The 14,381-nt window shown below is 49.6% G+C and overlaps 1 protein-coding gene across 1 annotated transcript in view; it reads right to left on the bottom strand.

Moving 5' to 3' along the window:
* Positions 1 to 14,381, bottom strand: part of CAVIN1 (caveolae associated protein 1) — a 24,900-nt gene that overhangs the window by 4,704 nt on the left and 5,815 nt on the right. The window lies entirely within an intron of this gene.

The raw sequence follows: 14,381 nt of genomic DNA, 5'->3' as shown, positions 1-14,381 counted from the left end.
CGATGGCGCGATCTCGGCTCACCGCAACCTCCGCCTCCTGGGTTCAGGCAATTCTCCTGCCTCAGCCTCCTGAGTAGCTGGGATTACAGGCACGAGCCACCATGCCCAGCTAATTTTTTGTATTTTTAGTAGAGACGGGGTTTCACCATGTTGACCAGGATGGTCTCGATCTCTTGACCTCGTGATCCACCCGCCTCAGCCTCCCAAAGTGCCGGGATTACAGGCTTGAGCCACCGCGCCCGGCCGATAGTTGCTTTTCTAAAGGGTTTTCTAAAGACCGTTTCCCAGAATTGTAAGAAAAATCCTGTCCCCCGAGAAAATGAGGCAACATGAACTGACCCCTCTCATAGACACACACACACACACACACACACACACACACACACACACACACACCCCTATACATAGGCGGCTCGGTATCTCTGTACCACCTGCTACAGAAATTCCTTCCCCAGCCCCCAACTCTTTCCTCTTCCCTCCTACCGACATTCCCCCAGTTTCCTGGTTTACACTGAAAACTAGGAACACCCTCTCTCAACTTCCTTCCCTTCTTGTCAATAGCATTAGCAGGGACAAAAAGGGAATGCTGGCTCCACCTCTTTTCTCAACTGGGCACCAGCTCTGCTGGGCACAGAGCCACCTCTAGCTCTCTCTTACCCAACTACACCTCCCAGCAGGCAAGGTGACCTGGGCACAGGGCATGCTGGGACTTGTAGTCTCCACCTGCCATAGGCAGCTTAGTGGGGATCATGGGCATCCTAGGGCATTTTGTTTATCCCTCTGCCTCTTATCACTCACTGAGGCACTGAAGGGTGTTTTCCTTGTTCTAAATGTAGGAGGATCCCAACTTCTCTTTATGTTGTCTCTGATTTCCAATCATTCACTTTGGGGCTCCTGTAATCACCTGCCTGCTCCTGGAGTGCATATCATTTAAGACTTACACATCATTTTAGGATCAAAACCCTGTTCATCCATCTTCACTCAGAATTTACCTGCAGCCCCAGCATTAAAAAAATTCAGCTCTGATCTTCATAGCCTCGCAGACTGAAAACACACCCACGCCCCTCCAAAGGGTGGAGGAGAGCCCCTCCTTTCACTCAACTCAGACAATGTGAATAGGCTAGGGAGGGATTAAGGGTGACAGGCAGGGAATAGTCAGGAAACAGCCCCAGCTGCTGGAAAACAAATCCACATTGTCTCTCTGCCCTACCCCCAACATCCCCCTTCTCCCCTACCCTGGTGCCTGCTCCACCCCTACCCCTAAAGGCTGAGCTGGCTAGTTTTCCTGGCCTCTGGCTTCCTAGATAAAGGTCTTTGCCAGCTGAATTTGGGAGTGAATGGGACCGGGGAATGAGCTGCAGACTTTTTATAGCCAATGCCATCTTCCTGGTGCCTTACAAAAGGTCTCAAACTACAACATAAGGGAGCAATCCCAGTGAGAGGAGTTTTTATTTTTTATTTTTATTTATTTATGAAAAAAAAATTTAAAAGACAGGGTTTCACCATGTTGGTCAGGCTGGTCTCGAACTCCCGACCTCAGGTGATCCACCTGCCTTGGCCTCCAAAGAGCTTAGATTACAAGCATGAGCCACCACACCCAGCCTATTTTTTGTCTTTTTTAAATTTTTATTTCTTTCCTTTCTTTTTTTTTTTGAGACAGAGTTTCGCTCTTGTTACCCAGGCTGGAGTGCAATGGCGCGATCTCGGCTCACCGCAACCTCCGCCTCCTGGGTTCAGGCAATTCTCCTGCCTCAGCTTCCTGAGTAGCTGGGATTACAGGCACGTGCCACCATGCCCAGCTAATTTTTTGTATTTTTAGTAGAGACGGGGTTTCACCATGTTGACCAGGATGGTCTTGATCTCCTGACCTTGTGATCCGCCCGCCTCAGCCTCCCAAAGTGCTGGGATTACAGGCGTGAGCCACCGCACCCGGCCGTTTTTTGCTCTTGTTGCCTGGGCTGGAGTGCAATGGCACGATCTCGGCTCACTGCAACCCCTGCCTCCCGGGTTCAAGTGATTCTCCTGCCTCAACCTCCCAAGTAACTGGGATTACAGGCATTCACCACCATGCCTGGCTAATTTTGTATTTTTAGTAGAGATAGGGTTTCTACATGTTGATCAGGCTGGTCTTGAACACCCAACCTCAGGTGATCTGCCCACCTTGGCCTTCCAAAATGCTGGGATTACAGGCGTGAGCAACTGCGCCTGACCTTTTTGTTTGGTGGTTTTTTTTTTTTTGAGACATAGTCTCTCTCAATCTGTCACCCAGGTTGGAGTACAGTGGCAAGATCTCTCAGCACACTGCACCTCTGCCTCCTGGGTTCAAGCGATTCTCCTGCCTCAGCCTCCCAAGTAGCTGGGATTACAAGCATGCACCACCACACCCAGCTAGTTTTTGTATTTTTTGATAGAGATGGGGTTTCACCATGTTGGCCAGGCTGATCTCAAACTCCTGCCCTCAAGTGATCCATCTGCCTTGACCTCCCAAAGTGCTGGGATTACAGGCGTGAACCACCGTGCCTGGCTGTTTTTGTTTGTTTTGAGATGTGTCTTCTGTCAAGCAGGCTGAAGTGCAGTGGCATGATTACAGCTCGCTGTAGCCTCAACCTCATGGGGTCTAGTGATCCTCCCACCTCAGCCTCCCGAGTAGCTGGAACTACAGGCACAGGCCACCATGCCCAGCTAATTTTTGTAGTTTTTATACAGGCAGAATCTCATTATGTTGCCCAGGCTGGTCTCGAACTCCTGGGCTCAAGTGATCCCCTTGCCTCAGCCTCCTTAAGTGCTGAGATTTCTGGCATGAGCCACTGCGCCTGGCCAAGGGGAGGTTTATTCCTGGATTTGGAAATCTCTCCAGACCAGTAAGGGATCTGGGGGCTCTAACCCCATTCATTGTAGGCTTCCCCTGGAGTGATGGCTTATACCATAGGAGCTGCCTTCTTGGTGGAAGATCAGGGCACAGGAGAAGAAACGACCTGACCTGAATCCTGGGATGATGTCCAATAGGCTGGCTCTGGAGAAGGTATTCCACCATTAGCTTTTCCCCTCCACTCCAAGCCAGGTTTCCCCTATGACTCATAGCCTTGGAGCGCTCGCTGTCTTGGGGCCCACCCATCTGCCTGCTGGTACAACCACCACAAACACAATCCAAAATCATCTCCCTCCACCCTGGGCACCCAGGCCCGGCACCCTCGTCCCACCCCTACTTCCCTGGCAGAGCTCCTAAGCAAAGGAAGGACCTCAGGGGATGGCAAGGAGGGACGGCTCTGCTTGTTCTGTTTCCCCTTTTTATTAAACAAAACCACCACTCCCGACAGGCTCGGTTTCCAGAGTTAGCTTTAATGACCAGGTCTGAACAAAAGCATCACAGTTCCCCCAGCCCTTTGCCAAGCACACACCGCTCCTCAATCCTGGATGGACGTAGAGGAGAGCCCCAGGGAGGCTCCCAGCCTCTTCCACTCCACCCCCCCAACCCTGCTGTCTAAACTTGAGGTCTGGCTTAGGAAGATTTTTATAAGATCATAATGTCATGGAGCACCTATTATGCATCTGGCCCTTGGCCAGGCACTTCACATTTGTTAGGGAGAAGGGACAGATGCCACATGGGTCTGGGTAGGAGACTCTCTTGACTTAGGGCTGACTAGCTGTAGGTCCCCAACCACTGCCTGGGAATGGCTGGGGGAGACCCAGGATCTGCTTAGAGTATATGTTAGAAGAGGGTGCAGAGGACGGGAGAGGTGAAGGGGAGAGAACGTCTTTAAAACGCAGAACCTCAGCCAGGCGCGGTGGCTCACGCCTGTAAGCCCAGCACTTTGGGAGACCGAGGTAGGTGGATCATGAGGTCAGGAGATCGAGACCATCCTGGCTGTGGTGAAACCCCATCTCTACTAAAATACAAAAAATTAGCCGGGTGTGGTGGCACGTGCCTGTAGTCCCAGCTACTCAGGAGGCTGAGGCAGGGGAATCGCTTGAATCTGGGAGACGGAAGTTGCAGTGAGCCAAGATCGTGCCACTGCACTCCAACTGTGCAAAAGAGCAAGACTCTGTCTTTTTTTTTAAGATGGGGTTTCACCGTGTTGGTCAGGCAGGTCTTGAACTCCCCACCTCAGGTGATCCGCCTGCCTTGGCCTCCAAAGTGCTTTGATTACAGGTGTGAGCCACCGCGCCCGGCCTAAGACTCCGTCTTAAAAAAAGCAAACAAACAAATAAACAAACTCAGAACCTCTATTAGAGAGGTTGCCAAGACAAGATGAGAGACCCCAAGGGCAGACAGGTCCCTCCCTTTTGCTCTAGCATGCATTCTTGGCAGGGGTGAAATTGTATCCAAAAGGGTGCAAATTGATTCTTGGAGATTAGGAAGGGACTTAGATATCACAATAGTTTGTGACACTCCCCAGAGCCACAGTACATAAATGGTGACACAGTTCATCGAAGTACAAGCATTAACATTTCGTGAGGGTGATGAACAGCTTGGTTAAAAATATCTAAAAGGAGGCCGGGCGTGGTGGCTCAAGCCTGTAATCCCAGCACTTTGGGAGGCCGAGGCGGGTGGATCACTAGGTCAAGAGATCGAGACCATCCTGGTCAACATGGTGAAACCCCGTCTCTACTAAAAACTACAAAAAATTAGCTGGGCACGGTGGTGCGTGCCTGTAATCCCAGCTACTCAGGAGGTTGAGGCAGGAGAATTGCCTGAACCCAGGAGGCGGAGGTTGCGGTGAGCCGAGATCGCGCCATTGCACTCCAGCCTGGGTAACAAGAGTGAAACTCCGTCTAAAAAAAAAAAAAATCTAAAAGGGCCAGGCGCAGTGGCTCACACCTGTAATCCCAGCATTTTGGGAAGCCAACGCGGGGGGGATCACTTGAAGTCAGGCGTTTGAGACCAGCCTGGCCAACACAGTGAAACCCTGTCTCTACTAAAATTACAAAAATTAATTAGCCAGGCGCGGTCGCGGGCACCTGTAATCCCAGCTACTCGGGAGGCTGAGGCAGGAGAATTGGTTGAACTTGGGAGGCAGAGGTTGCCGTTCATACCACTGCACTCCTGCCTGAGGGACAGAGCAAAACTCCGTCTCAGAAAAAACCAACCAAACAAAAATAAAATAAAATACAATTATAAAAATTAGCTGGGTGTGGTGGCAAGCGCCTGTAATCCCAGGAGGTTGAGGCATGAGAATCACTTGAGCCCAGGAGGTGGAAGTCGCAGTGAGCCGAAATCCCTCCACTGCACTCCAACCTGGGTGACAGAAGCAGGACTACATCTCAAAAAAAGAAAAAAAAAAAAAAAAAGGAAAAAAATATAAAACACAATCTAAAAGGTCTGATTATGAAAATAACAACAACAACAGGCTGGCTGGTTGAGGTGGCTCACACCTATAATTCCAGCACTTTGGGAGGCTGAGGCGGGAGGATCACTGGAGCCCAGGAGTTTGAGACCAGCCTAGGCAACAGAGTGAGACCTCATCTCTAAAAAAAAAAAATTTTTATTTTTTTTTTTTTTTTTTTTTTGAGATGGAGTTTGATCTTTTTTACCTAGGCTGGGGTGCAATGGCGCGATCTTGGCTCACCGCAACCTCTGCCTCCTGGGTTCAGGCAATTCTCCTGCCTCAGCCTCCTGAGTAGCTGGGATTACAGGCACGTGCCACCATGCCCAGCTAATGTTTTGTATTTTTAGTAGAGATGGGGTTTCACCATGTTGACCAGGATGGTCTCGATCTCCTGACCTCGTGATCCACCCGCCTCGGCCTCCCAAAGTGCTGGGATTACAGGCTTGAGCCACCGCGCCCGGCTTAAACAACATTTTTAAGTTGAGAAACACTGTGCTATAGGAAGGCCAGAGGACCTGAGCCAGCCCTGCTAAAATACCCCCTCTCTGCCTCTGTGAGTTGGCAGCTTTTGGGCACCCCACCCAAGGCAGGAGCTGGCAAACATAAGGGATCTGTTTGCAAAGCATTTTCTAAAAGAAACTGGAAAAAACACGTGTAAATGTTTTCCTCAGCTGCAGGGAGCGGGTGGAGAAGGCACAGAACAAACCCCAGGCTTGGGCCTCACGACGGCCCTCTCCCAAGAGGCTTTGAGCCAAGCTGGCTGTCCCTGAGGAGGAGACGGTGGGGGAAGGGCAGAACCCAAGCCATGCACCATGCTGGGCAGCCTTTGGGTGCCGCTCACGTGTGGGGGAGCATTTACTATTAAAAACAGAAACTAAGAAGTGGGGAGGGCCTCTTCCCCTCCCCTCCCACCCCCACTGCATACACCCCATTTGCCTGAACTCTGCATAACGCCAATATTTTCACAGTACCGGGTCCCCGTCTGCAGTGGGCAGTGGCTGGGGATGGCAGCCCTCCTGGCAGTGATCACCACCAGGCTGTGGGCTGCCAGTGGACTGCAGAGATACCCCACACCCACAGAACGGGACCCGGGAGCCCCTAAACACTCCCACTGGCTGTCGGCTCCTCTGGGGTGGACCGGGGCCCAGGCTCTGGGTAATAGGGCAGTGCCCTAGGCGTCTGGTCAAAGGGTGGGAGCTCAGGCACTGTCTCAGGCTTCAAGTCAAAGGGCTCAGTCCCAGGCAGGTCAAAAGGCACGATCTTGGGTGTGGCCAGGTCAGAGGGTGCATTCGGCTTCTTCTTGGGCTAAGATGAGGAAAAGGGGGTTAAATGGGGTTTGGGGTGGGTGTGGAAGGAATTGAGAAAAAAAGGGCCTTGGTGACATGCAGAGTAGGGGTTGGTGAGTAGGAAGGGGAACACAATGTATTAGGATGGAAATAAACCACCTTTTTTTTTTTTTTAAGGAAATGGGGTGTTGCTCCATTGCCCAGGCTGGAGTGCAGTGGCACAATCATAGCTCACTGCAGCCTCCAGCTCCCAGGCTCAAGCAATCCTCTTACCCCGGCCTCCTAAATATCTAGGATTACACACTGTACCACCAAACCCAGCTATTTTTTTTTTTTTGCAGAAACAGGGTCTTGCTATGTTGCCCAGGCTAAAAAATCTTATTATTATTATTATTATTTTGAGACGCAGTCTCACTCTGTCGCTCAGGCTGGAGTGCAGTGGCACCATCTTGGCTCACTGCAACCTTGCAACCTCTGCCTCCCAGGTTCAAGCAATTCTCCTGCCTCAGCCTCCCGAATAGCTGGGATTACAGGTGCCTGCCACCATACCCAGCTAATTTTGTATTTTTAGTAGAGACGAGGTTTCACCATGTTGGCCAGGCTGGTCTTGAACTCCTGGTCTCAAGTGATCTGCTCGACTTGGCCTCCCAAAATGCTGGGATTACAGGTATAAGCCGCCGGGACCAGCCTAGAAACTTTTTAAATGCTTCATCAAGAGGACCCTGGGAGCTGGGCACAGTGGCTCACACCTGTAATCCCAGTACTTCGAGGTGGAGGTGGGTAGATCCCTTCAGCCTAGGGTTCAAGACCAGCCTGGGCAACACAGCCAAGGCTGTGTAAGAAATACTGTTAGTGGAGGCTGGAGGCATACTCCTGTAATTTCAGCTACTTGGGAGGCTGAGGCATAAGAATAGCTTCAACCCGGGAGGTGGAGGTTGCAGTGAGCTGAGATCTGGCCACTATACTCCAGTCTGGGTGACAGAGTAACACTCTGTCTCAAAAAGAAAAAAAAAAAAAGGGCCCTGGGGCCAAACAGGGTGGGGCAAACCCAAGTCCATTAATTAATAAACACAGCTTCAGTTGAACCCCTCCCTTCCTCCCTCCACAATACTCCCCAGTCCCATTCTTGGGCTTCTCCCTTCAGCCCTTCCCCAGCCATAATCATAGGAAGACTATGGAGGCTGCTAGGGGTGGAGGAGTTTTCTAACGGGTCAGTTGTTGCATTACAACTGGGGAGGCTCAGATGAGTAAATACGAAGTCACACAACTTCACTGTCTTCAGAGTCAGACTTTGCCAATCCCAGTTTTGTTGTTGTTGTTGTTTGTTTGTTTTTGAGATGGAATCTCACCGGTCGGCCAGGCTGGAGTGCAATGGTGCAGTCTTGACTCACTGCAACCTCCACCGCCTGGGTTCAAGTGATTCTCCTGCCTCAGCCTCCCGAGGAGCTGGGATTACAGGCACCGGCCACCACACCTGGCTAATATTTTTTTGTATTTTTCATAGAGATGGGGTTTCACCATGTTGGTCAGGCTGGTCTTAAACTCCTGACCTTGTGATCTGCCCGTCTTGGCCTCCCAAAGTGCTGGGATTACAGGTGTAAGCCACTGTGCACAACCTGTTGTTTTTTTTTTTTTTTTAGATGGAGTCTCGATCTGTCACCCAGACTGTGGAGTGTGGTGGTATGATCTCGGCTCACTGTAACCTCTGCCTCCTGTGTTCAAGTGACTCTCCTGCCTCAGCTTCCTAAGAAGCTGGGATTACAGGTGTGTGCCACCATGCCTGGCTAATATTTTCTTGTATTTTTGGTAGAGATGGAGTTTTGCCATGTTGGCCAGGCTGGTCTTGAACTCCTGACCTCAAGTGGTCCACCCACCTCAGCCTCCCAAAGTGCTGGGATTACAGGTGTGAGTCAGTGTACCCAGCTTAATCTGTTTTCATTCTCCATTGAGGCAGGGTGGACACAGGGTGCTACTCCAGATGAGAGGGATACGCATGGAAGAGGGATATCCTGGCAATTTTTCTTTAGCCACGTCCCCACCTTCTGTCTCCCTTGCCACCCCTCCCTCTCCCTACCACTTAAGATATCATACACTAAGATGCACAGGGAAATCAGGATCCAAAGCCAAGCTCTCTTTTTTTTAAGACAACGTTTCTCTGTGCTGCTCAACCTGGTCTCAAACTCCTAGTCTCAAGCGATCCTCCTGCCTCAACCTACTGAGTAGCTGGGACTCAACCTGTTGAGTACGAACACGTTACTGTGCCTGACAAAACCAAGCTATTTTTATGACAGGTGAGCTATGTCCCAGGGACCCCTGCAGCAGCCCCCATCTCTCTCTCCTGAGGTGCTGAGTTGCCAAAGACAATAGGCTTCTTGCTTTGAGTGATCAGAAGCCAGGAGAGAGGGACACCTGGGGGCAGTACTAGACTCAGGCAATAGCAGTATTCATTTAAGCCTGTAGTCTCAAAAAAACAAAGCAGCAGGTCCCAACCTGGCCTGCAGGATACAAGGAGGAGGTGGGAGTGGCAGAGAGGCTGAAGATAAAGGGAACCAGCTTGTCTCTTTCCTAGGCAGGTGTGGAGTCCATGCCAGGGGACAGCACGGCCGGCCAGGAGTTCCACTCCTTCTCCCTTGCACCCCTCCCCTCCCACTGTCATCAGGCCAGGTGGCCACATTGCCTCTACTTCAGCACTCATGAGGCTAAGCAGCGGATGGTCACCAATGCTGGCTACTCATAGCCAACACTGCACACACACACTGCATACACTTGCAAAGCAGCGCCAGTGCCAGGACTGTGCAATGAACTCCCTCAGCAAGTGGCGGAGCCATAGTAGCCCTAGGTCAGTCAGGGCTGGTCTTCACCCAGCTTTTTGCTGCACAGCCCAGAACGGAAGGAGCGGGTGGGGAGCACTGAGTGTAGCGGAAGGGTATACCTGGGTTCTGGCTCCAGTTTGACTCCCAATCACTTACATGACAATAGGCTAGTGACTTCCCCTCTCTGGGCCTCAGCTTCCTAAACCACAAAACGAAGGAGATGAAGCTGATTATTTATAAAGTGTCTTCTAGCTCAAAAAGTATAAAATGAGGCCGGGCGTGGTGGCTCACACCTGTAATCCCAGCACTTTGGGACGCCAAGACAGACAGATTGCTTGAGCCCAGGAATTGGAGACCCTGAGCAACGTGGAGAAACCCCATCTCCACCAAAAAATACAAAAATTAGGCCGGGCGTGGTGGCTCACGCCTGTAACCCCAGCACTTTGGGAGGCCGAGGCGGGTGGATCACGAGGTCAAGAGATCGAGACCATCCTGGTCAACACGGTGAAACCCCGTCTCTACTAAAACTACAAAAAATTAGCTGGGCATGGTGGCGCGTGCCTGTAATCCCAGCTACTCAGGAGGCTGAGTCAGGAGAATTGCCTGAACCCAGGAGGCGGAGGTTGCGGTGAGCCGAGATCGCGCCATTGCACTCCAGCAGGGGTAACAAAAGCGAAACTCCGTCTCAAAAAAAAAAAAATTAGCTGGGTATGGTGGTGCATGTCTGTAGTCCTAGTTACTTGGGGGCCTGAGGCAGGAGGAATGCTTGAACCCAGAAGGCTGGGACTGCAGTGAGCCGTGACCGCACTGCACTCCAGCCTGGGCCACAGAGCAAGATGCTGTCTCAGAGAAACAAAACAAAACAAAGGAAAAAAAAAAATGTATAATGACAGAATGATGAAATGTGATGAAATGTTCACAATGGTATAGGCCCAGGCCACTCCTATGTCTGAGGTTAGTTGCTTAGCAATAAATCCCCTCCCTCTTGCTATCAGTTGCCCACTCTTTGTTGTCTCCTCATTGCTTTTGACTTTGACTTTTACAATACAAAAAATAAAAAGGCGGTCAGGCTTAGTGGCTCATACCTGTAATCCCAATAATTTGGGAGGCTGAGGTGGTGGATCACCTGAGGTCGGGAGTTCAAGACCAGCCAGACCAACGTGGAGAAACCCCATCTCTACTAAAAACACAAATCTAGCCAGGTGTGGTGGCGCATGCCTGTAATCCCAGCTACTTGGGAGGTTGAGGCAGGAGAATAACTTGATCTTGGGAGACAGACATTGCAGTGAGCCAAGATCACGCCATTGCACTCCAGCCTGAGCAACAAGAGTGAAACTCTGTCTTAAAAAAAAAAAAAAAAGTCCAGCGGCTCACATCTGTAATCCCAGCACTTTGGATAGCTGAGGCAGGAGTATCACTTGAGCCCAGGAATTCAATACCAGTCTGGGCAACAGTGGGGACCCTCTAGAAAAAAAATTTAGGTGGGGCACTGTGGCTCACACCTGTAATCCCACTACTTTGGGAGGCCAGGTAGGGGGGTTCACCTGAGGTCAGGAGTTCAAGACCAGCCTAGCCAACATGGTGAAACCCTGTCTGTACTAAAAATACAAAAATTAGCCAGGTGTGGTGGCACACGCCTGTAATCCCAGCTACTTGGGAGGTTGGGGCATAAGAATCGCTTGAACCCAGGAGGTGAAGGTCGCAGTGAGCCAAGATACTCTACTGCACTCCAGCCTGGGTGACAGAGCAAGACTCCGTCTAAAAAAAAAAAAAAAAGAAAGAAAGAAAAACTTTTTTTTTTTTTTAGAGACAGGATTTCTCCATGTTGATCAGGCTGGTCTCAAACTCCTGAACTCAGGTGATCTACCCGCCTCCTCTTCCAAAAGTGCTGGGATTACAGGCGTGAGCCACCACGCCCAGCCAAGAAAAGCATTTAAAGATTATGTGGGCATGGTGGCTTGTGCCTGTGGTAGTACCCTCTACTACTTAGAGGTTGAGATGGGAGGACTGCTTGAGCCTAGGACTTTGAGGCTGCAGTGACGTATGATAGCAGCACTTCAGCCTGGGCCACAGAGCTAAAACCCTACCTCCAAAAAAAAAAAAAAAAAAAAAAAAAGAGAGGGAGGGAGGAGCCCAGGGATAGTATGATTTCCTTTCATACCGGGAATGCCCCTAAAAATACCTTCCCTGCTTTGGACCCGGCGACCAGGAAAAACAACCCAAACTCAGTTTGGGAGGAAGGGTGTGGTATGCACACTCTCCATGGCTGCTGGGTTTCAGGGATGAACGGGACTAGAGCATTAGGTTGAGAATATTTTTAGACAAAGGTTTGGGGTTCTTCTGGAGCAAGGTAGCCCTGATTTGCCTTGAATCCAGAAAAGAGGTATAGGTAGGGTTAGGATTTGGGGAGGAGAAGCTCTCATTCCAGCCCTGGTGCCCTCCCCTTTAATGCCCATGAGACACATAATCCCTTAAATGCTTCCTGGTCCTTATTCCCAAGCACTTGGAGCAGTCTGATGAGTCTTTGCTGCTGGTCCATATGTAGGTCACTGGCTTTGCTTCCTCAAAACTGCTCCAGAACACATTTACAGGCATGAGTTGCATAACAACATTTCAGTCAGTGGACGGCATACACAACCGTGGTCCCATAAGATTGTAACGGAGGCTGGGCGCGGTGGCCCACGCCTGTAATCCTAGCACTTTGGGAGCCTGAGGTGGGTGGATCACCTGAGGTCAGGAGTTCAAGACCAGCCTGGCCAACATGGTGAAACCCCATCTTAAAAAAAAAAAAAAAAAAAGATTGTAATGGAGGCTGGTCCAGGTGGCTAATGTCTGTAATCTCAGCACTTTGGGAGGCCAAGTCGGGTAGATTGCTTGAGGCCAGGAGTTCAAGACCAGCCTGGCCAACATGGTGAAAGCCTGTCTGTACTAAAAATATAAAAATATTAGCCAGGCGTGGTGGTGTACAACTGTAAATCTCAGAACCTGGGCGCCGGAGGACTTGCAGTGAGCCAAGATCATACCACTGCACTCCAGCCTGGGCAACAGAGTGAGAATCTGCCTCTAAAAAAAAAAAAAAAAATTGTAATGGAGATGAAAAACATCTATCCCCTAATGACATTGTAGCCATCATAATGTGTTAGTGAAACTAATTACTCAAGTGTTTATGGTGATTGCTGGTGTAAACAAACCTGCTGCACTACCACTTGTATAAAAGTCTAGCCCAGGCTGGGCGTGGTGGCTCATGCCTGTAATCCCAGCACTTTGGGAGGCTGAGGCGGGCAAATCACCTGAGGTCCGGAGTTCGAGACCAGCCTGACTAACATGGAGAAACCCCCGTCTCTACTAAAAATACAAAATTAGCCGGGCATGGTTGGCGCATGCCTGTAATCCCAGCTACTCGGGAGGCTGAGGCAGGAGAATCGCTTGAACCCAGGAGGCGAAGGTTGTGGTTAAGTTGAGATCGCACCATTTCACTCCAGCCAGAGCAACAACTATGAAACTCCATCTCAAAAAATAAAAAGTCTCAACCATACAATTATGTATAGTAGGTAATACTTGATATTAATAATAAATGACTGAGTTACTGGTTTATGTACCGTTTCGCTCTTATTGCCCGGGCTGGAGTGCAAAGGCGCAATCTCACTCACCACAACCTCCACCTCCCAGGTTCAAGCGATTTTCCTGCCTCAGCCTCCTGAGTAGATGGGATTACAGGCATGTGCCAGAACACCTGGCTAATTTTGTATTTTTAGTAGAGACGGGATTTCTCCATATTGTTCAGGCTGGTCTCAAACTCCCGACCTCAGGTGATCTGTCCGCCTCAGCCTCCCAAAGTGCTGGGATTACAGGTGTGAGCCACTGTGCCTGGCCTGTACTTTTTTTTTTGAGGCGGAGTCTTGCTCTGTTGTCCAGGCTGGAATGCAGTAGCACAATCTCAGCTCACTGCAACCTCCGCCACCCAGGTTCAAAAGATTCTCCTGCCTCAGCCTCCCAAGTAGCTGGGGTTACAGATGCACACCACCACACCCAGCTAATTTTTGTATTTTTTAGTTAGAGACAAGGTTTCACCATGTTGGCCAGATGAGTCTCAAACTCCTGACCTCAAGTGATTCACTCGCCTCGTCCTCCCAAAGTGCTAGGATTACAGGTGTGCGCTACTGCGCCAAGCCTGTTGTACCTTTTCTATGTTTAGACGCATTTAGATACACAAATACTTACTGTTGTGTTACAGTTGCCTACAGTGTTTAGTACATTAACATGCTGTATAGGTTTGTAGCCTAGGAGCAATGGGCTATATCATATAGCCTAGGTATGTAGTAGGCTATACTATTTAGGTTTGGGTAAATTTACGATGTTCACACATGAGGAAATGGCCGAACACTGCATTTCTCTGAACATATCCCAGTCACTAAGCAAGGCATCACTGTATTTCCATTTTACCCCCCCGCTTTCTGGATCTAAAAGAGATCTCCTCTCCAAATTGTTGTCTAGAGGGGATGGGTAATGGGCACAAAAATACAGTTAGATAGAAGCAATAAGATCCAGTGTTTAAGGCCGGGTGCAGTGGCTCACACCTGTAATCCCAGCACTTTGAGAGGCCGAGGCGGGTGGATCACAAGGTCAGGAGTTGGAGACCAGCCTGGCCAACATGGTGAAAGCCTGTCTCTTAAAAAAAAAAAAAAAAAAAAAAAAAAGATCCAGTGTTCAGTAGCACAATAGGGTGATATAGTTAACAGAAATTATTGCATATTTCAAAATAACTAAAGGAGTGGAATTGGGATGTTCCTAACACAAGGAAATCATACATGCTTGATATGACATACTCCAATTACCCTGATTTGATCATTATACATTGCGTGCTTGTTTCAAAATATCACATGTACTCCAAAAATATGTACAACTATTATGTATCCATAATAATTAAAAATAAAGCCTTTTTTTTTTTTTTTTTT

The sequence above is a fragment of the Sapajus apella genome, unplaced genomic scaffold (assembly GCF_009761245.1).
Source record: "Sapajus apella isolate SASKATOON/1434 unplaced genomic scaffold, GSC_monkey_1.0 scaffold12, whole genome shotgun sequence".
NCBI lineage: Eukaryota > Metazoa > Chordata > Mammalia > Primates > Cebidae > Sapajus > Sapajus apella.
This window is presented reverse-complemented; position numbering and strand designations above follow the sequence as displayed.